At 45.1% G+C, this 22,429-nt stretch overlaps 3 non-coding genes across 3 annotated transcripts; all 3 read left to right on the plus strand.

Annotated features, from left to right (window-relative positions):
- The first annotated feature begins 6,419 nt into the window (after positions 1 to 6,419).
- On the plus strand, positions 6,420 to 6,492 carry Trnak-cuu (transfer RNA lysine (anticodon CUU)). The gene has a single exon. It is a non-coding gene; the product is annotated as a tRNA-Lys (tRNA).
- A 1,437-nt stretch (positions 6,493 to 7,929) lies between these two features.
- Positions 7,930 to 8,002, plus strand: Trnak-cuu (transfer RNA lysine (anticodon CUU)). Its single transcript has one exon. It is a non-coding gene; the product is annotated as a tRNA-Lys (tRNA).
- A 13,239-nt stretch (positions 8,003 to 21,241) lies between these two features.
- Positions 21,242 to 21,314, plus strand: Trnak-cuu (transfer RNA lysine (anticodon CUU)). Its single transcript has one exon. It is a non-coding gene; the product is annotated as a tRNA-Lys (tRNA).
- Positions 21,315 to 22,429: the final 1,115 nt, after the last annotated feature.

The following is a 22,429-nucleotide window of genomic DNA, read 5'->3' on the forward strand; positions in this document are numbered from 1 at the left end:
CGAAAACACAAATTATCAGGGGTGTGAGCGTTTCGAGATGAGTCATATACAAGTTGCACTTGGTCGTCAGTGACTGTGTGGACTAAACATTCTGGCTCTAGCTGCCGACGCGTACGGACGTGTCACCGTTGCTGCGCGTCGTCAGTGTTTCGCCAGTGTTTACCTTTGCGTTTCGGTGTTTTTGAGTTTTGTGATTTTCTTCGTGTGTTACTCGTGTTTTTTCTGCCTCCTTTGTTCTGTTTTTGTGTTTTTTACCGACGATTATTTGTTGTTTGTGGAGTTTTCGGTAATTACCGGAATCTCCCCTTGATTACTGCATACCATGGCTACAACTGTGAGGAAGAATACGCTGGTTTTTGCCTTCGCTAAGGAAACACGACGTGTTCAGCAGACTGCTCTGGAAATTCATGATTGGCTTGATCAGGTACTTGGCATAAATTCTGATATGGTGCATACCACTCAGCTAGATACTGACAACTACTGTGTTTTCGTAAAGTTTTTGGATCCTGTTTCGGTCGATAAAATTATTGGAAAATTCGGGTATCATGTCGAATTTTTGCATAGAGACGGCTCTACAAGTAAAGTGGCTATCAGGAGAGCTGATGCTCTTTATAGATCTGTGCGGGTGTTAAATTTACCTATCGAGATAGATAATGAGAAAATCAAGGTTGCCCTGTCTCAATATGGTGAGGTAAAGGATATAGTTAACGAACGTTGGTCGAAGCAATTTAAAATTCAGAGCTTCAATGGTATTCGTTCGGTAGAGATGGAAGTAAAGACGAATATCCCGTCTCATATAACTGTTGACGGGCATAAAGCACACGTGATTTATACTGGTCAAACCCCTACGTGCCATATATGCAATGAATCGGGTCATTTAAGGCAGGACTGTCCCCGTCGTGTCTTTGTACTAAAAACAAATTTAGTCCAACGCCGCAAGATGACCTTGAGCGAAGTTTTGGCAACCGATAACACGGCCAAACAGGGTGAGGGTTCGGATCCTGTACTTAGTACTGGAACTATTGCTGTTGAAGGCAGTGATTTTCCACCCCTGATAACACGCTTCAATTGTGATTCCTCTGCCCGTGAGTTAGACGTACTAACCAAGAAACGACCACTTGAACATACAGATGATCATTCTGATGATGACACCTCCCGACAATCTCCTGCTGTACGTAAACAGAAAGCTGGCGATGAAAATCTGCATGTGCCCCAAGACGAAATGCAAGTAGATTTAATTGCAGTTTCTGATACATCTCGCTCACTGCCAGAAAATGCAACGGCAGCTGCCGACAGCGAGAAAGTAGAAGTCCCCCAAGCAGTGACAACTTGCCCAGCTGTAAACAGCGATAATCAGCTGTTTACCGACGGGAAGTTCGCGGAAGCGGTAGAACAACAACACCGCGACACCGCAACAGCACAGCAACCGGCACCAGAGTGTAAACAAGTGAAAGTGTTTACTCCTGAACCGGAAAATAAGCAAACACCGTCGCAAGCGTCACATCAACCGAAGGTAGCATGTAAACAGCAGGCAGTGTTTACAAACCAGGTCTCTCTAGACACTGCTGCTGAAGCGGCCGCGTCGAGTGTTGCCACAACAAAATCTGGTCAGGGTTTTCAGGGCGTCCACCGCCGTACGCTAAAACCACAACCGAATCTTACTGTTTCTCGCACCCAAGCCAAACAAAAAGCGGACAAGTCGGACGTAAAATCACAGAAAAATATACGATATGAAATGGTCAGAGAAGGTGCTCCAGATGAGCCTCCTGACACACTCAATGTAGAACAGCCCCTCAGTACTAAGGCGCGGGATGACAATGGCAGACAAACTAACGTTTAGCGACCGTGTTACTAGGACTGCTACCAAGTTCTGAATGACTGTAGTTCTAAACCGGATTTCAGCATACCAAAAGTAGAACAGTTTTTTTTTTCTTTTTTTTTTTTTTTTTTTTGACCAACTTTGTCCGTGGCCAATAGCAAGTTAGGGATGCAAGCATACTCTATCACAACGATCAATATAAATAAAATTCGAACCTCATTAAAGCTAGCTGCTCTCAAGGAATTTTTGTATGACTCTGGAACCGATATCGCTTTGCTACAGGAGGTTGTAACGACGGAATTTGTAATACCAGGATACACCGCAATTGTTAACGTATCTTGTGACACACATACAGGAACAGCGGTTCTGCTCAGGGAAGGGATTCCCGTATCTCAAGTGGAGCGGTTGGAATCTGGAAGGGCAATTAGTATTAACGTTTTAGGTACCACATTGATTAACTTATACGCGCCCTCAGGAAATAGTAATAGACAGGACAGGGCAGCATTTTATAAAGAGGAACTTATATATTTATTACGTCGAAACCCAAACAGTTTTATAATGGGCGGTGATTTTAACTGCGTGTTAAATCGTAAAGATCAACAACCTCATTTTAACGGTTCTTTAGAACTTAAACGCCTAGTAATCGACCTAAAACTAAAGGACGCATGGGAACTAAAATATCCAACGAAGGTTGAATATACGTATATAACACAGACTTCGCGCAGTAGAATAGACAGAATCTATGTTTCCCAAAACTTGGAAAGATGTCTACTAAATTCAGAAATCGTACCTGTATATTTTAGTGACCACTGCAGTATGAAGGCGTGCATTAATTTAGCTCCACAGCCGATTCAGATTTTTAGGAACCAGTGGCATCTAAATGTCTCTCTCTTACAAGAGCAAGATTTGGCAGACGAGGTATCGGATGCGTGGACCTTATGTCTGCGATCGATCGAGAGGCACCCCACGGTATTAGACTGGTGGCTTAAGGTTGCAAAGCCGAGACTGAGAAAAGTGTGTATCAGATACAGCAGAGAAAGAGCGTGGGAGTTAAAAAACAGTATGGAATTTTATTACAGTTTGTTGCGAGACCTGTATGAACAGGCAAACGTGTCAACCATTAGATTACAAGACATCAGACACACCAAAGCGAAATTACTCGCCATTAAACGACAACAGATGGAAGGTTTAAAACTGAAGTCAAAGGCGAAGTCGGTGGTAGATGATGAAACAACATCCTTATATCATCTGCTTCGGCATGCAAAGAATAGGCGACGCACTGTTATTAGTGAACTTAAAAACCCCAATGGGACAACACTGACGTCTCAGAAGGAGATTCTAAATGCAGTATACCAGTACTACTATGCCTTATATTCCTCCAGCCCACCTCACGAGTGGTCTCTGCAAGAGTTTCTCAGTGTTTTATCCCCACAGTTGACAAGTTCTGAAAACGACGAAATCCTTTCTGAAGTCAGTAACGAAGAGGTTCGTGAGACAATAACCACGTCCCCGATGAATAAATCTGCTGGACCCGACGGACTCCCTGTAGAATTTTACAGAAAGTTCTGGTTTTTAATTGGTGACACGTTTACATGCATTGTCAATGAGATTTTTAACGAGCAGACGATACCTGCAGATTTTAAAGACAGCAAAATTGTACTTCTACCGAAATACAAAGGGACGAAAAGTTTAAACAATTACCGCCCTATTTCACTTTTAAACTCTGACTACAAAATAGTATGCAGGATTTTAAAAAAGAGACTTTCCCCTCTGACCGACAAATTAATTAGTCAACATCAGTCATGTGCAGCAAATAGAAGTATTTTTAATACGATTTCTGAATATAGAGACATCATCGCCTTAGCATCGGTTTCTAATATCAAATGTGCTTTACTTTTTATAGATTTTAATAAGGCTTTCGACTCGGTGAATCACAGCTTCCTCTTTGAGGTACTGACAAAAATGGGACTCGTCCACAAAACAGTTAATGTTATAAAAAACGTTGCTACTGGTCTGAACGCTAAATTAGCTGTCAACTGTCAGCTGACGCGGCAAATTCAAATAAACCGTGGCATCCCACAGGGAAGTCCATTATCTATGTTTTTGTTTGTTGTGTCGTTAGAGCCCTTTTTAAGAAGTGTTCATGAAAGGTTAAAGGGCATAACTATAACTGGCAGGAAAACTGTAGTGAGAGCCTATGCTGACGATGTTGGTGTCGTCATAAGAGGGCAAGATGATGTAATTCGACTAGGGGCCATTCTTCAAAACTACTGCCACGCATCGGGTGCGACAACAAACGAAAATAAAAGTACAATCCTAGGAATGCGGGGTGTTGAACGGATACAAATCGATTGGGCGAAGTCAGTTACCACACATAAAACCCTGGGGACAATCCTGACGGCATGTCCAATGAGGATGACAGCCCTCAATTGGAAAGAGGTTTTAACAAAGACTCAAGGGGGACTTATTGAGAACTCACAACGACTTATGAACCAGGTTCAGAGGGTCAGGTTCATTAACTTATGCATTCTCTCAAGGCATTCTATATGGCACAAGTTTTTCCCTTGCCGAAGTTGATAGCTCAGAAAATAATGTCGAGGGTTGCAAATTTCTTATGGAAGGGGGAAATCTTCAGGGTTAACCTAAGAACTGCGACTTTACATCCTAGAAATGGAGGCCTCGGACTGGTGGACATACGCAATAAAGCTTCTGCGCTTTTCATAAAAAGGTCTTTAAACATATTTCACGCCAACCCCGGCAGTATTACTACACAATTGTTTAAATGTGTCCAACCAGAAAGCCTTCAACCACCGGCAGACGTACAAAAAATTAACCCCCGACTGCGATACGTTAGGATCTTATACACAGAATTGAGCTATGTTAACGAGAAACTCAGAACTTCACTGCACATTACAGCCAGAGATATCATGAGACAAAGACAACAATATGAAGGACAAAATAAAATTGCCACGAAATATATGAGTCACAACTGGGATGCAATTTGGGAGAATATTAGTTTTAACGGGCTCAATTCAGATGCGGTAACGGCATGGTACAAAGCCGTCAATAATATTGTCAGCACCAACGAGCGGCTTTATAAAATTGGGAAAGCTGAAACCCCCTTATGTTAGAAATGTAACCTAGTTGACACTGTGATTCATAGATTTACGTGTGCTGGAAATCTCTACAATTGGCATTGGCTCAGGAAAAGTCTTGCATTACTGCAACGAACGTCACCCAATTCCATTACTCCTATGGTGCTTTTCAGACCTGAAACTAAATATTACCCGAAAACCAAAAATAATGCAATACACTGGTTAATGGGACAGTTTGTCCATTACATTATCAATAAAATAGGTGGTGACGACGAAACGGAATTCAAGCTTTTTATGCAAATGGAGTACAGCAACATTCAGCAATATGCAGACCACAGGAAAATGTATGGAAACATGTTGATCATTTTATTCGAACGAATAGGTGTTGGTTAAAGCGCACAGTCTAACACTAAATGTACTATTTTAGGGGTAATGAAGAAGTGAAGTATGAATCTACGTTCAAGATGAAGGAAATGCCTCTTCTATTATCCATTCATGTTACGTCTGCCCCCCAATAAGTGTCTCATAAATGCTCGCTGTATATTGCAGTATAATCACATGTTTCTTACTCGAATGTCTGTTGACTGAAAACTCGAATGACGGCTTTGCAATGGGATCTCACCCCCAGATGTCGTACAATCAGTGCTCCTTACCACAATAAAGAGAGCAGGCGAAAAATATACACGACTATACCCGCTTTTCTATAACAATTAAAATGCACTGAAGGAGCAATTCGGTGGGAGTGATGGTGGGGGCATCGTGGCCAGGCCTCGAGTTCTTTGACCCCTGCCCTCGTTGTCCCCGTCATGCGCCTACTGATATGCATCCTTATAAAAAACAATAAAAAGCGGTCCAAGGCGCCAGACTAAAGGAAAAGTGGCTAGGATACCTGGCTTTAAAAAAATGAGAAACAAAAGTGGTTAAAAAAAAAAATGCATAAGGCGTCAGACTTCGGATCTGAAGATTACAGGTTCGAATGCTGTAAAAAAAAAATGGATAAGGCGTCGGACTTCGGATCTGAAGATTACAGGTTCGAATGCTGTCACGCTCGGTTTTTTTCCAGTTCTGAAAAAGAAACATACCGTTTTAATGTAGCAATTGAGCAGTACGAAACCGTCTGAATGTTTCTGTTGACCATTTTCTGCTTGGAGATGCTCTTGAGCTTGAAACACACACTACAAGACCGGTGTTAACTAGCGAAATGGTCGGCAGAGTGCCGTCACCTGCGAGTTTCCACTGGCACTTGCACATCTTAAACAACGTCAGGAAGTAACTCGTTCGCCTTTTGAGTCACATCAAGTATGAGTGTTAATTTTGACGCCACTAGCTCTGCAGGTTGTCATGCAATTCCTTTACCTCTCAGAAATAATTATGAAATAAAAGTGAAGTACGTGACGAGTGTGACGTTAGGAAAATATTAGGCAGCATGGAGAGATTCTGTATGGGACCACCCAACCCAAACGAGTACTGTGTGACGTGCTGCCCGGCAAGTATTCACCGAAGCAGCCCGGCTAGCTCAGTCGGTAGAGCATGAGACTCTTAATCTCAGGGTCGTGGGTTCGAGCCCCACGCTGGGCGGAACGGAATTTTGTTCCGCTGCAGATGTAAATTACCGTGTTTCTGATTAACGTGATGTAATGGAAATAGCAACTTTAAACTTTGCCTACGTCTCTGTCAGTCGCAAGGAAACTGTATTTGAAGGTGAAGGTGATTTTGTAGACATGTGTGAAAGACATGTTCTGAAATGCAAGTGTTGTTGTTTGGAGAGGACATCGGTTACGTGTCAGATATGTAGCCAAGCAGTAATGGGTCGCCATAGCTGCAAATATTAGTCGGTAATATGAAGTGTTGTCAGCTGAAGTCTGATGATCCAGACGACCGTAAGGACGAAGTACGCAAAGGTACCGCTAGGCCGCGTCCCTTCAGCTCAGTGATAGAGCACTGGACTAGTAAACCAAGGGTCGTGAGTTCCATCTTCAAAGGAAGAAGTCGAATTTTGGAAATCAGTTGCGCGTCGTGGCCGTATAGCAAACAGTATCTGTGATGACGAACAATTAGCGACATGCCTTTTATTAAGAATTACTCTCAGATGTGATTAAGGCGAATGGCGCAGATAAAGCCTTTGCCAAAGCGGTACAGCATAAGGTGGGACGAGGCAGTCTGAATTACATTTTATAGATGTATTTCTCACATATGTCAGAGCCTCTCGCGGTCGTCGTCGTCGTCGTCGTCGTCGTCGTCGTCGCTTCTGCAGAAGTAGCAAGTGGCCATCGTGGCAAATGCGGCGAGGCACGCCCTGCCTTCGATTCCGTATGCACAAAGTGTGTGGTCTTGTATCCCAGTCTATATTTGGTCGGTCACGTAAGAGGTTGAATGTAACGAATGGGTGGGAAAGAGCAAGTGCAGCGGCTGTGTAGAACGAAAACACAAATTATCAGGGGTGTGAGCGTTTCGAGATGAGTCATATACAAGTTGCACTTGGTCGTCAGTGACTGTGTGGCCTAATGGATAAGGCGTCAGACTTCGGATCTGAAGATTACAGGTTCGAATGCTGTCACGCTCGTGTTTTATCAGTTCTGAAAAAGAAACATACCGTTTTAATGTAGCATTTGAACAGTACGAAACCGTCTGAATGTTGCTGTTGACCATTTTCTGCTTGGAGATGCTCTTGAGCTTGAAACACTCACTACAAGACCGGTGTTAACTAGCGAAATGGTCGGCAGAGTGCCGTCACCGCGAGTTTCCACTGGCACTTGCACATCTAAAACAACGTCGGAAAGTAACTCGTTCGCCTTTTGAGTCACATCAAGTATGAGTGTTAATTTTGACGCCACTAGCTCTGCAGGTTGTCATGCAATTCCTTTACCTCTCAGAAATGATTATGAAATAAAAGTGAAGTACGTGACGAGTGTGACGTTAGGAAAACATTAGGCAGCATGGAGAGATTCCGTATGGGACCACCCAACCCAAACGAGTACTGTGTGACGTGCTGGCCGGCAAGTATTCACCCAAGCAGCCCAGCTAGCTCAGTCGGTAGAGCATGAGACTCTTAATCTCAGGGTCGTGGGTTCGAGCCCCACGCTAGGCGGAACGGAATTTTGTTCCGCTGCAGATGTAAATTACCGTTTTTCTGATTAACGTGATGTAATGGAAATAGCAACTTTAAACTTTGCCTACGTCTCTGTCAGTCGCAGGGAAACTGTATTTGAAGGTGAAGGTGATTTTGTAGACATGTGTGAAAGACATGTTCTGAAATGCAAGTGTTGTTGTTTGGAGAGGACATCGGTTACGTGTCAGATGTGTAGCCAAGCAATAATGGGTCGCCATAGCTGCAAATATTAGTCGGTAATATGAAGTGTTGTCAGCTGAAGTCTGATGATCCAGACGACCGTAAGGACGAAGTACGTAAAGTTACCGCTAGGCCGCGCCTCTTTAGCTCAGTGGTAGAGCACTGGACTAGTAAACCAAGGGTCGTGAGTTCCATCCTCAAAGGAAGAAGTCGAATTTTGGAAATCAGTTGCGCGTCGTGGCCGTATAGCAAACAGTATCTGTGATGACGAACAATTAGCGACATGCCTTTTATTAAGAATTACTCTCAGATGTGATTAAGGCGAATGGCGCAGATAAAGCCTTTGCCAAAGCGGTCCAGCATAAGGTGGGACGAGGCAGTCTGCTTTACATTTTATAGATGTATTTCTCACATATGTCAGAGCCTCTCGCGGTCGTCGTCGTCGTCGTCGTCGTCGTCGTCGTCGTCGTCGTCGTCGTCGTCGTCGCCGCCGCCGCCGCCGCTTCTGCAGAAGTAGCAAATGGCCATCGTGGCAAATGCTGCGAGGCACGCCCTGCCTTCGTTTCCGTATGCACAATGTGTGTGGTCTTGTTTCCCAGTCTATATTTGGTCGGTCACGTAAGAGGTTGAATGTAACGAATGGGTGGGAAAGAGCAAGGGCAGCGGCTGTGTAGAACGAAAACACAAATTATCAGGGGTGTGAGCGTTTCGAGATGAGTCATATACAAGTCGCACTTGGTCGTAAGTGACCATGTGGCATAATGGATAAGGCGTCGGACTTCGGATCTGAAGATTACAGGTTCGAATGCTCTCACGCTCGTGTTTTATCACTTTTGAAAAAGAAACATACCGTTTTAATGTAGCAATTGAGCAGTAGGCAACCGTCTGAATGTTGCTGTTGACCATTTTCTGCTTGGAGATGCTCTTGAGCTTGAAACACACACTACAAGACCGGTGTTAACTAGTGAAATGGTCGGCAGAGTGCCGTCACCGCGAGTATTCACTGGCACTTGCACATCTAAAACAACGTCGGAAAGTAACTCGTTCGCCTTTTGAGTCACATCAAGTATGAGTGTTATTTTTGACGCCACTAGCTCTGCAGGTTGTCATGCAATTCCTTTACCTCTCAGAAATGATTATGAAATAAAAGTGAAGTACGTGACGAGTGTGACGTTAGGAAAACATTAGGCAGCATGGAGAGATTCTATATGGGACCACCCAACCCAAACAAGTACTGTGTGACGTGCTACCCGTCAAGTATTCACCGAAGCAGCCCGGGTAGCTCAGTCGGAAGTTCCGCTTCAGACGCCGTGCAGTGTGTACGTGCCTAGTCTTCCGCTCCGCCGTAGCGTTATGTATAGTGGGATATCGTTTGTTTACGTGTAGTGTTGTACCTTCTGTAAGTTTTTCTCCGTCGTTGTTTCGTTCCTTGTGTTGCTTTCTGTGTGTATTTCAGTGTTTTTTGTGTAGCGGTTTAGATCGCGTAGTTTTTGAAAATGTCTTCTCAGGTTATTCCTCGTCAGGCTACAGTTAGTTTTGCTTCCGACAAGTTCACCCGTCATGTGCAACCTAGTTCCCTTGAGATTCATGATTGGTTAGTAGATACCTTTGGCATTAATTCGGATCAGGTGCACACTGCATATTTTGATACAGATCTCTATGTTTTCTTTGTTAAATTTATGGACCCCCTTCAGGTTGATAAAATTATTTCCAAATTTGGTCATCAGGTTCTCTTTCGGCATCGGGATGATTCTGTCAGTACCGTACTGCTTTCAAATGCTTCCATTACTTACACCAGTGTTCGTGTTTACAACCTTCCGCCGGAGGTGGATAATGTGTATCTTAAGGAAGGTTTACTCAAGTATGGTGATGTTAAGAGTATTCGCCTTGAACGCTGGTCCAGCCAACATCGCCTGCAGTGTTACAGTGGCATTCGTTCCGTCGAAATGCACGTGAAGCAGAATATTCCCTCGCACCTGCAGATCGGTGGATATCGTGTCCATGTAACATATAGTGGTCAGGTTGGCACCTTTTTTTTGTGTAATGAGAGTGGCCACGTGCGTACCAACTGTCCGCGGAGGGTTTTTGTGTTAAAAAATTCTCTCGAACAGCGTCGCAAGTTAACGGTCGCTGACCTCGTTGCAGGTGGTTCTGCTCTTGGTGTCGAACAGTCCAGTGGTAGTAGCGCCCAGCCGCAGGTTGTGCACGCCCCTCACACAGAATTTCCTCCTTTACGTGCCAAATCTGATGTTGTTCCGTCGGTTCCTCTGGTGGGTGTGCCGCTTTTGAATAATAAACGGCGTCGCGCACAAGATGGAAATAGTACGGATGAGGATCTCCCCGAGATGCCCCAATCCGAGAGACCGACATCCTCCGAGCCACAGAGTAGTGTAGATGCTCCCTGTTCCACTGAAGTAGCTGTTACGGTAGCGGCTGCTGACGCCCCTCCGGCTTCCGACGCGGCTTCTCTCGAGTCGGCTCGTCGGTCGCGCCTGTTGGCGCCGCCTTCCGAACCGACTTCGTTGTCACAACAAGTTGAGTCGCAACAACTTCCTGCTTCGCTGCCCCACACCTCTGCCAGCGGAGCTGCTCCGCTTCTTTCCAACTTAGCAGTTTCTGAGCTTCCTGCTCACGTTTCGCCTCCGTGTAGTCCATGTTTGCCGGAAGCTAATATTTATTTATTTATGCATTTATTTTACCTGGCAAGATTAGGGCCTTCAGGCCCTCTCTTACACCTAACCAGGCATACTCAGGTTGAACGAGTTACAGTTTCTACTTAACATTAAGGACATATAGCCTATTATGCAGTATTGATGTTAAACAAAAAAATAGATATTATAACAGTAGTACAATGATAATTATAACAATAAAAAATAATTATAACAATCAATAATAATAATAATAGTAATAATAATACTAATAATAATAATAATAATAGTAATAATAATAATAATAATAATAATGACTATGTATATGAAAGTAAACATACTTTTCTTTTCTGAATGTCAGTCCCATTGTTAGTTGGGAATTTTCTCGTTATGTTCTTGCAGCTTGTGAGTTATTCTCATCGAGCAGAGACATAAGACGATAGAATGGGGTGAAAGAGATATATAAGAGGTAGATAGGTTAGAGGAAGAGAAATAGAACGGTAAAATTCGAAGCTGTGATGGAGAGGAGAAAGAAAGAGATGGGAGGTGCACAAGAATGGTGGTTATACCGTCCCTAATATGTAAGCTTTGAGTTCCCTCTTGAATGTTGAGTAGTTCTGGATAAGACGCAGATCACAGGGGAGCGCGTTCCATAGTCGTATGGCTGAGATGGAGAATGACACGGAGAAAGATTTTGTGTTATGTAAAGGTACAGCCAAGATGATAGACGTATCCGATCTGGTGTTGCGATTGTGGAATGATGATAGGTGTTTAATGTGAGAAGATAAGTATTGGGGGCACCAGTGGCTAAGAAATCGATGAAGTAAGCACATCGTGTGGAGATCGCGTGCCTTATGTGGGCGTATCCAACCTAGCTGGGAGTATGAAGGACTGATATGATCATACAACCGAATATTGCACACGTATCTAACGCAAGCATTCATCACTAGCTCGAGGCATCTAGAATTTTCACTATTTGTGCCGTGTTGAACTACATCGCAGTAGTAAAGATTAGGCAAGACTAGTGTTTGGACTAATTTTTGTTTAACATGGGTTGGAAATATTTTTCTAAACTTTTGAATTGCATGTAGGGAGGAGAGCGATTTCCGGCAAGCTGTGACTGTTTGTTCTTCCCAGTTTAGGTGTTCATCCAAGATTATTCCAAGGTCTTTTACTGTTTTTTGGTATGGTAGTTGGGTACCATTGAGGAGTATTTTAGGGACTGTTTCGCGAAAGTACCGGCTGATTAACTTTGGATGAGATATAAGTATGACCTGGGATTTCTTGGGGTTTAGTTTCAGACCTAGGTTCTGTGCCCATCGAGAAACAGAGCAAAGATCTGCGTTCATACTCGCTACTGCGCCAGCAATGTTTTTGGGGCTTGCACTTATGTACAGTTGGATGTCGTCGGCATAAAGATGGTAGTTGCAGGAGTGAATCACTGAAGAAATATCATTAATGTACAGTGAGAAGAGTAGTGGACCAAGGACGGAGCCTTGGGGAACTCCAGAGCGCACGCTTTTCCATGATGACTTTTCCGACCCACAAATGACTTGTTGACTTCTGTTTTTGAGGTAGCTGTCGAACCATTGTATTGCGCTGTTTGAGAAATTCAGCTGTTTCATTTTAATTAGTAATATATCGAAGTCGACTGTGTCAAAAGCCTTGCTAAAGTCAAGCAGTGTTAGGATAGTAGCTTCACGTCTGTCCATAGCATGTTTAATGTCATCAGTTACTTTGATTAATGCGGTTGCTGTACTATGGTGCTTTCGAAAGCCTGACTGATATTCGTCATGGATGTTATGAGTTTTGAGGTAATCCGTCAGTTGTTCATGGACGATGTGCTCTAGGGCTTTAGAAATTGCAGGTAGTATGCTGATCGGCCTGTAGTCACCTGGCGACTTAGGGTTGTCAGTCTTGGGTATAGGCTTAATTAAACTTTGCTTCCACTCAGTAGGATATGTACTACTGACAAGAGACAGGTTGAAGATGTCTGTGATAACTGGAATAATAGTGTCTACGACGTTCTTAATCATGCCAATGCTCACTCCATCATTTCCTACTGCCTCGGAAGAGATTCTCATAATTGCCTTGTGTACTGTGCCGGTAGTGACATGTTTTAGGAAAAACTTGTCTCTCGAGAGATTGATATCTTGGGGCTGGTAATTTGTCGCTGCGTGGCAGTTTGCAGCTGTTGAGAAGAAATCGTTTAATTCTTCTGCAGACGCTTGATAAACAGCGTCAGATCTTCGCTTCCCTATACCGAAACTGCGCAGCTTTTTCCACAGTGCAGCAGGTTTTGATATGCCGCATACGACAGAGCGGGCATGTCTGATTTTGGCATTCCTCACGCTTTGCTTGGTTCTGTTTCGGAGTTTCCTATAAGCTTCGTACGCCTCGGGAGTTGGGTTACGCTTGAAGGCCCTATGTGCAGCATCACGTTTATTCATTAACTGACGTAATGCAGTGGTGAGCCACCGAGCGGGAGCTCTCTTTACCTTAACAGTGCGTTGAGGAGCATGTTTATCATACAGTGCAATAATTTTGCGACATAATTGCCGAATTTTTTCGTCTAAAGTCGGTTCATCGTTTATATCATGCCAAGGGATGTCTGAGCAATCCTTTTGAAGAGCGTCATGGTTAACATTTTTTAAGTTTCTGTAGGTTACCAGGTGAGATTTTTCTTTGGTAGTATGCATTGAGTAATTTAAAAATATCACGTCATGAGCAGAGAGTCCCGGAGCGGATGTCTGATTGGCGCGGATTATTTTATCTGGTCGCTTTGTTGCTATTATATCTATGATTGTGTGGCTGTGTGGCGTGTGATGAGTTGGGTCCAGCGGTGTTAAACTCATATCATTGGAGTGGAACAGTCGCCTTAGTTTTTCGGCAGAGGGAGATTTTAACTGTAAGTCGATGTTTGTGTCGCCCATAATGATTATGTGTTCATACTGTGTCACGAGTGAGGACAGTGCAGACTGAAAGGAGGACATGGCACCGACGTTTGGAGGTTTATAGATTACTCCAATTAGCAGTTTCTGATTTGATGTATTTATTTCGAAAAACAAGAACTCTGCTTCTCCTTCGCCCTTTGCATCCGATGTGCATAGCACAGTAGGTGTCAGATCAGAGCGAACATAGGCACCCACACCACCCCCGCGTCGTGTTTCACGATCTGCCCTTAGGAGAGAGTAACCAGCGATTCGGATAGCGTCGGAAGAAATGTTTGGTTTCAACCAAGTTTCAGAGACGAGGATAATGTGGAACAGCGATTGGCAGAACAGGTCACAGAACTCGTCGAAGTGAGCCGTTAGCGACTGCGCGTTCGCGTGGGCCACAAAGAGCCCGCCGCCGGAACCGGTCCGTCCCATTGTGGCCGCCTGTAGGACCGAGCGCGCTCCGTTTACCTGCTGGCCGGAAGAGGGACAAAAGCTGGATTTCGCGGGGCAAGACATATTTACAGGTGTGTCCAAGGTCGTGACTGACTCAAGCGTCTGTGGACTAAAGGTGAAAAACACGCTGGAAGTATCGAAGAAGGGAGTGAAAAGAAAGATGGAAAGTGGCAGTAGTAGTTACGAAAAAGATAGTAGTAGTAGTAGTAGTGGTAGTGGCGAAGATGGAAATAACAGATATAGAAAGGCGGTTGTAAGGAGATTCCTGTTAATGGAGGATGTTAATTCCCATTTGACTGACAATATGAATATACATGAGCACTTATAATAGACAAATAAAGAAACAATATTTTTGTGAAACAATTGACTGATTTTAAATAGAGTACTTATGGTACTTATAGAAATAACGGAGCAGTATTTAAGCTAAAAAAATGAAAAGCAAGAATAAAAAATTAACTTATATTAGACAGATTACAATATGAGACTTTGTGTCTCGCGAGATTTCGCTCAGTCTTTCAGTTCGAACATGTTTGTCACCGTTTTCCTCCCTCCTTCCGTCTTGATTACGATCCTGCCATCCTGGGTCCATACATTTTGAAGGCCAAACTGTGTGATCGCAGCGTTCAAAACTTTTAGTCTTTCGCGCGTCAGATCTTCCCTCAGGGTAACCCCACTCTTGGCGAGTTTTCTTTTCTGAGCAAACACTTCAGCTCTTTTCCGGTAAGACACAAATTTAATTATTATGGGCCTGGGTTTCATGGCACCTGGTATCCTGCGCCCAACACGGTGGCTTCTGTCAATATCGGCCACGTCGATCTGCACGCCAAGTTTCTCACGCACGAGGCTAATGGCCAGGTCGTCGGTGTTTTCGCGATCGTTTTCAGCTACCCCGAACAGGCGCAAGCTGTTCCTTCGCTGATACTGCTCAATTTCATCGGTGGCAGCAGACAGTTTAGCCTCTAGGTCGGCGGCTTTTTTCTCTTGTGCGGCCAGGGACTTTCTAAGAGACTGGATTTCGGTGCTGTTGCGCCCGACAGACTCTTGTAGTTTGTCCATGACCGCGGCCGTCACGGAGTCCGTGATGGATTGGACGATTACGTCTAGCGTGTCTTTGCTGTGCAGCGCCGCACTCACCTGGGACCGGACGAGCTCCCCGATGTCGGGAAGCGGGGCCTCACCTGCCGCCGGAGACCGGGCGCCCGCGCTGCCTGCGCCCCTGTAGCCTCGCCTGCTGCCGCTTACTCGTGCTCTTCCCATTTTTCACTCACTTATCACTTATCACTTGTGGTAATCAACGGAGAACAATACACCACGGCAAGTAACACCTGTTTAGTCGGATGCACACGTTGTGGACTGCCGCACTTTTCTGTAACACCTTCAATGAGCGGAAAAACTCGCGAGCCGAAGAAACGCGCGTCACTCAGTGGCCGCCATATTGAAACATACTGGTGTAGACCAGCCCGTTTCGTCGGATGTTTCCCCCGCGACCCCGGACCCTGACTGTGGACCGGCGCGGGTGTTGTCAGATTTAGAACTTGACCCTCCTACGTCATCGGCGGCTGCCGCTTCCTTGCCCGTCAGCCGACGCAAGTTGCGCGTTCAGCCGAACGTCAATGCTGTTCGTAAAAAACCGAAACGTAAGGGATCCGCGGAAGGGGGTAGCAGTCCCCCTCCCTCGGATGCCTCCGTCTCCCCTGCTATGGACTGTGATGTTGATGCGTCGGTGTAGGTGATTCTTCCCTCGCTTTTCTCTCCATGGTTCAAGCATACACCTTTCTTACCTTAAATGTTAACAGTATTGAGTCCGACGTTCGCATTGCCTCTTTGCGGCAGTTTCTTTACGACTCCTGTGCGGACGTAGTATTTTTGCTGGAAGTATTGTTTTCTGATCTCTCTCTACCTGGATTTCAAACTGTTTTTAATGTCGCACTGGAGAATTCAACAGGAACTGCTCTTTTCTTTCGAGAAGGTATTCCTATTACTGACATTGAATTCCTTGACTCTGGCCGTGGGATTGGTTGTCGTCTTTTTGATCTCCACCTAGTTGCTTTGTATGCCCCCTCTGGTTCGGGTCACACTGTGGCTCGATCGCGCTTTTATAAGGAAGAGCTTATTTATCTTTTGCGCAAGAGTCCTCGGAGTCTCCTGCTCGGAGACGATTTTAATTGTGTTTTACGCCCTGAAGACCAGTCCCCCAATTTTAATTATTGCCGAGATTTACATGACTTGGTTCGTAGGATGCACCTGCGTGATGTTTGGGAACACAAATATCCAACCCTGGTGAAATTTACGTATTTTACCGCGTCCTCATGCAGTAGACTCGACAGATTCTACTTCTCTGATTTTTTATGTGTTAACATTCTTTCTATCGATGTTATTCCTACTAGTTTTTCTGACCATTGTGATTTTACTGCAACTGTAAATCTTAGTCACCAACCAGCAAAACTTTATCGTTCCCAGTGGATGTTAAATGTTTCCCACCTTGCCGACAGTGCCATTGATGAAGTTGTAAGTGCCGTGTGGGAGCGATGTCTTCGCTCTGTTCCGTGTTACCCCTCCTTGCTCGTTTGGTGGACTGCGTTTGCCAAGCCCAAGATTCGTCAGACTTTGATTTTTTACTGTGCCGCAAGGGCGCGTGATTTTAAGAACACGTATGAATTTTACTACTCTGTCCTGCGTGAACTGTATGACGCGGCGGGTCCTTCTCCTCTGCGGATCCATGATGTTCGTCGTATTAAAGCCAAGTTCTTGACCCTCAAACGACGACAGTTGGATGGTCTGCGAGTAAAGTCGAAACCTCACTCTCTGGTTGAAGGTGAACTGACTTCTTTGTACCACCTGCTGCGGCATCAAACTCGACGTCGTTGCTCCTTCATCTCTTCTCTTATGGTGGATGGTGGACGACAGCTTATTGCACAGGAGGAAATGACTCGTGCTCTTCATCAGTATTACGCTAGTCTCTATCCTGCCGATGATTGTGGTGTGTCACTTTCTGATGATGTCCTTGAGGATCTTCCTGCGACGATCACGCCTGACGCGAACGGCGACTTTCTCCGGGAGTTGCAGGTAGATGATGTTTTTGATTTTATTGCTCACTCTCCGTCCGGTAAATCGCCGGGTCCAGACTGCCTGCCAAAAGAATTTTATCTCCGTTTTTGGCCTCTTTTGGGTGGCACTTTTACGCAGATTTTAAATGAGATTGTCAGGGGGATGGATGTGCCTGCCGATTTTAAAGTAGGGAAAATTGTTTTAATTCCGAAGTCCACTGGTCGTTTATCTACTGCCAATCTTCGTCCGCTCACATTGCTGAACTTTGATTACAAGACAGCTGCTAGAGCACTCAATAGTCGATTGTCTTCACTGCTTCGTGGTGTGATTGATGCACATCAATGTTGTTTTCCTGGTAGATCTATTCTGACCCCAGTAGCCGAATATCGGGATGTTGTCTCGGTTGCGGCGGTTACAAACGTTCATTGTGCCTTTGCTTTCCTCGATTTTTATAAGGCTTTTGATCACGTCAGTCATGTGTTTTTAGATCATGTTTTAGATACAATAGGTTTTAATGCTTCATCACGTGGTGTTCTTGGTAATTTGTATAGGGGAATATCTGCTCGGGTGTCAGTCAATGGGCAGCTGACGCCACCCTTTGCTATCCGCCGAGGGGTACCTCAGGGTAGTCCGCTCTCTATGTCGCTATTCATATTGTCCCTGGAACCGCTGCTTCAGACTCTTGCTTTCAAGCTTCAGGGTATGACCCTCTCTGGTGGGAAGCTCACTGTTAAGGCGTACGCGGACGATGTCGTTGTTCTCCTCCGTCAACGTGATGCTATCACATTGTTGAAAGGGGCAGTCGATGCATACTGTTGTGTCTCTGGAGCGCGTCTTAATCAGGGTAAGTGTAAGTTCCTTGATATTCGAGGGTTTCGCGATGCTGATGTTCCTTGGGCCACTTTTGTCGATCGCCATACGTCATAGGGGATTACCATTGATCGGTGTCCTATAAAAATGGCAGCTCTTAATTGGAAATCTGTCACCGAGAAGATACAGGGGGCTCTGATGGTCCATGAGCAGCGCTCTGCTACCATTTTGCAAAAAATCAGAATTTTAGACACATACGTGTTATGTAAAGCCTATTATGTTGCTCAGCTGTTCCCCCTTCCCATTATGGTGGCAAAACGGTTGCGCCAATTGTCTAGCAGGTTTATATGGAAGTGTCATCTATTCAAGTTTGCGTTACTAGGTTATGACGAAACCGCGTATCTCCGGAGGCTTGGGCCTCACTGACATTACTCGCAAAGCATCTGCCTTGTACGTCCGCCGTACGACTCTAATTGTTACGCAAGAAGTGACTTCAATTACATCCAGACTTTTTACTGTTGTGCGTCCGAAGAGCCTTGCTCCACCTGTCGACGTCGGTCGCCTCAATTTTAAGTTGAAACACGTCCGGGAATTTTATATTGCGGTTAGTTACCTCGGTGACGTCTTCTTGCGACGACCGGTGCCAACGACCAAGAGCTTGATTGCCCGTTGGGAGGGGCTGGCCGGTCCCAATCCAATCGAACTGGCGTCTCCATCAGTGTCCTGGAAGAACGTCTGGAAGAATGTTAGTCTGCCGATCCACACTATGGCTGTGGCGTCCACGTGGTGTAGGGTAGTTAATGGTTTGGTCCCCACCAACGTACGACTGCACCGTATTGGTCTTTCTGACACGGACAACTGCACTCGGTGTGGTCTCCTGGACACACTTGAGCATCGATTCACCTGCAGTGGGCACCTTGCTAATTGGATTTGGCTCAGGAAACAACTGGCTTTTGTCAATAGGACTGCCGAAACCGCTTGTACCATTGACATCATCGTACGGCCCGATTCTTCCTTTTATCCGCGAACGAAGCTCAATACCGTTATGTGGTTGCTTGGACACTTCGTACATTTTGTTATTAGTTGTCATGAAGAGGATGAACACCTAACGTTTCGACAGTACATTCTTACTGCTTACTGGAACCGATTGCGCATGCCAGCACTCCGTGAAGATTTTGCAAATATGCTTAGCCTGACATTTGAAAGGGAGGGTGTTGACTAAGGTCGCCTGTGCTGGACGATTTCCTATATACTGTTTCTGGATTTGCCACCTTTCTGTAAACTACTTTTCTAAACCTGGACTGAAGTTTTTGTGGATATTTAGGACGAACAAGAAAAACAAACGTGAGACCAAGAACCGAGACAGTAGGGGAAAGTACGACGCCGTAGTACAGGTGCCATTCGGAAACAGGACGGTGGAGTCATCGTGGCCAGGCCTCGGGTTTCGACCCCTGCCCGCTTTGTTTCCGCAGGCCTGAATCTGAGTGTCACCCCTAAATTTTAACCAATGGCATATCAAGTAATACAAAAAAAAAAAAAAGAAAGGAAAAATAAAATGAAACAACAAGGAAAAAAAATAAAAAAGCAAAAAAAAATAAAAAAAGAGTCGGTAGAGCATGAGACTCTTAATCTCAGGGTCGTGGGTTCGAGCCCCACGCTGGGCGGAACGGAATTTTGTTCCGCTGCAGATGTAAATTACCGTTTTTCTGATTAACGTCATGTAATGGAAATAGCAACTTTAAACGTTGCCTAAGTCTCTGTCTGTCACAAGGAAACTGTATTTGAAGGTGAAGGTGATTTTGTAGACATGTGTGAAAGACATGTTCTGAAATGCAAGTGTTGTTGTTTGGAGAGCACATCGGTTACGTGTCAGATGTGTAGCCAAGCAGTAATGGGTCGCCATAGCTGCAAATATTAGTCGGTAATATGAAGTGTTGTCAGCTGAAGTCTGATGATCCAGACGACCGTAAGGACGAAGTACGCAAAGGTACCGCTAGGCCGCGCTTATTTAGCTCAGTGGTATAGCACTGGACTAGTAAACCAAGGGTCGTGAGTTCCATCCTCAAAGGAAGAAGTCGAATTTTGGAAATCAGTTGCGCGTCGTGGCCGTATAGCAAACAGTGTCTCTGATGACGAACAATTAGCGACATGCCTTTTATTAAGAATTACTCTCAGATGTGATTAAGGCGAATGGCGCAGATAAAGCCTTTGCCAAAGCGGTTCAGCATAAGGTGGGACGAGGCAGTCTGAATTACATTTTATAGATGTATTTCTCACATATGTCAGAGCCTCTCGCGGTCGTCGTCGTCGTCGTCGTCGTCGTCGTCGTCGTCGTCGTCGTCGTCGTCGTCGTCGTCGCCGCCGCCGCCGCTTCTGCAGAGGTAGCAAATGGCCATCGTGGCAAATGCGGCGAGGCACGCCCTGCATTCGATTCCGTATGCACAAAGTGTGTGGTCTTGTTTCCCAGTCTATATTTGGGCGGTCACGTAAGAGGTTGAATGTAACGAATGGGTTGGAAAGAGCAAGGGCAGCGGCTGTGTAGAACGAAAACACAAATTATCAGGGGTGTGAGCGTTTCGAGATGAGTCATATACAAGTTACACTTGGTCGTCAGTGACTGTGTGGCCTAATGGATAAGGCGTCGGACTTCGGATGTGAAGATTACAGGTTCGAATGCTGTCACGCTCGTGTTTTATCACTTCTGAAAAAGAAACATACCGTTTTAATGTAGCATTTGAGCAGTACGAAACCGTCTGAATGTTGGTGTGGACCATTTTCTGCTTGGAGATGCTCTTGAGCTTGAAACACACACTACAAGACCGGTGTTAACTAGCGAAATGGTCGGCAGAGTGAAGTCATCGGGAGTTTCCACTGGCACTTGCACATCTAAAACAACGTCGGAAAGTAACTCGTTCGCCTTTTGAGTCACATCAAGTATGAGTGTTAATTTTGACGCCACTAGCTCCGCAGGTTGTCATGCAATTCCTTTACCTCTCAGAAATGATTATGAAATAAAAGTGAAGTACGTGACGAGTGTGACGTTAGGAAAATATTAGGCAGCATGGAGAGATTCTGTATGGGACCACCCAACCCAAACGAGTACTGTGTGACGTGCTGGCCGGCAAGTATTCACCGAAGCAGCCCGGCTAGCTCAGTCGGCAGAGCATGAGACTCTTAATCTCAGGGTCGTGGGTTGGAGCCCCACGCTGGGCGGAACGGAATTTTGTTCCGCTGCAGATGTAATTTACCGTTTTTCTGATTAACGTGATGTAATGGAAATAGCAACTTTAAACTTTGCCTACGTCTCTGTCAGTCGCAAGGAAACTGTATTTGAAGGTGAAGGTGATTTTGTAGACATGTGTGAAAGACATGTTCTGAAATGCAAGTGTTGTTTGGAGAGGACATCGGTTACGTGTCAGATGTGTAGCCAAGCAGTAATGGGTCGCCATAGCTGCAAATATTAGTCGGTAATATGAAGTGTTGTCTGCTGAAGTCTGATGATCCATACGACCGTAAGGACGAAGTACGCAGAAGTACCGCTAGGCCGCGCCTCTTTAGCTCAGTGGTGGAGCACTGGTCTAGTAAACCAGGGGTCGTGAGTTCCATCCTCAAAGGAAGAAGTCGAATTTTGGAACACTAGATCGCGTGTTGGCCGTATAGCTAACAGTATCTGCGATGACGAACAATTAGCGACGTGCCTTTTATTAAGAATTACTCTCAGATGTGATTTAGGCGAATGGCGCAGATAAAGCCTTTGCCAAAGCGGTACAGCATAAGGTGGGACGAGGCAGTCTGAATTACATTTTAAAGATGTATTTCTCACATATGTCAGAGCCTCTCGTCGTCGTCGTCGTCGTCGTCGTCGTCGTCGTCGTCGTCGCCGCTTCTGCAGAAGTAGCAAATGGCCATCGTGGCAAATGCGGCGAGGCACGCCCTGCCTTCGATTCCGTATGCACAAAGTGTGTGGTCTTGTTTCCCAGTCTATATTTGGTCGGTCACGTAAGAGGTTGAATGTAACGAATGGGTGGGAAAGAGCAAGGGCAGCGGCTGTGTAGAACGAAAACAAAAATTATCAGGGGTGTGAGCGTTTCGAGATGAGTCATATACAAGTTGCACTTGGTCGTCAGTGACTGTGTGGCCTAATGGATAAGGCGTCGGCCTTCGGATCTGAAGATTACGGGTTCGAATGCTGTCACGCTCGTGTTTTATCAGTTCTGAAAAAGAAACATACCGTTTTAATGTAGCATTTGAGCAGTACGAAACCGTCTGAATGTTGGTGTTGACCATTTTCTGCTTGGAGATGCTCTTGAGCTTGAAACACACACTAC

Source organism: Schistocerca gregaria, chromosome 8, assembly GCF_023897955.1.
Source record: "Schistocerca gregaria isolate iqSchGreg1 chromosome 8, iqSchGreg1.2, whole genome shotgun sequence".
Classification (NCBI taxonomy): Eukaryota; Metazoa; Arthropoda; class Insecta; order Orthoptera; family Acrididae; genus Schistocerca; species Schistocerca gregaria.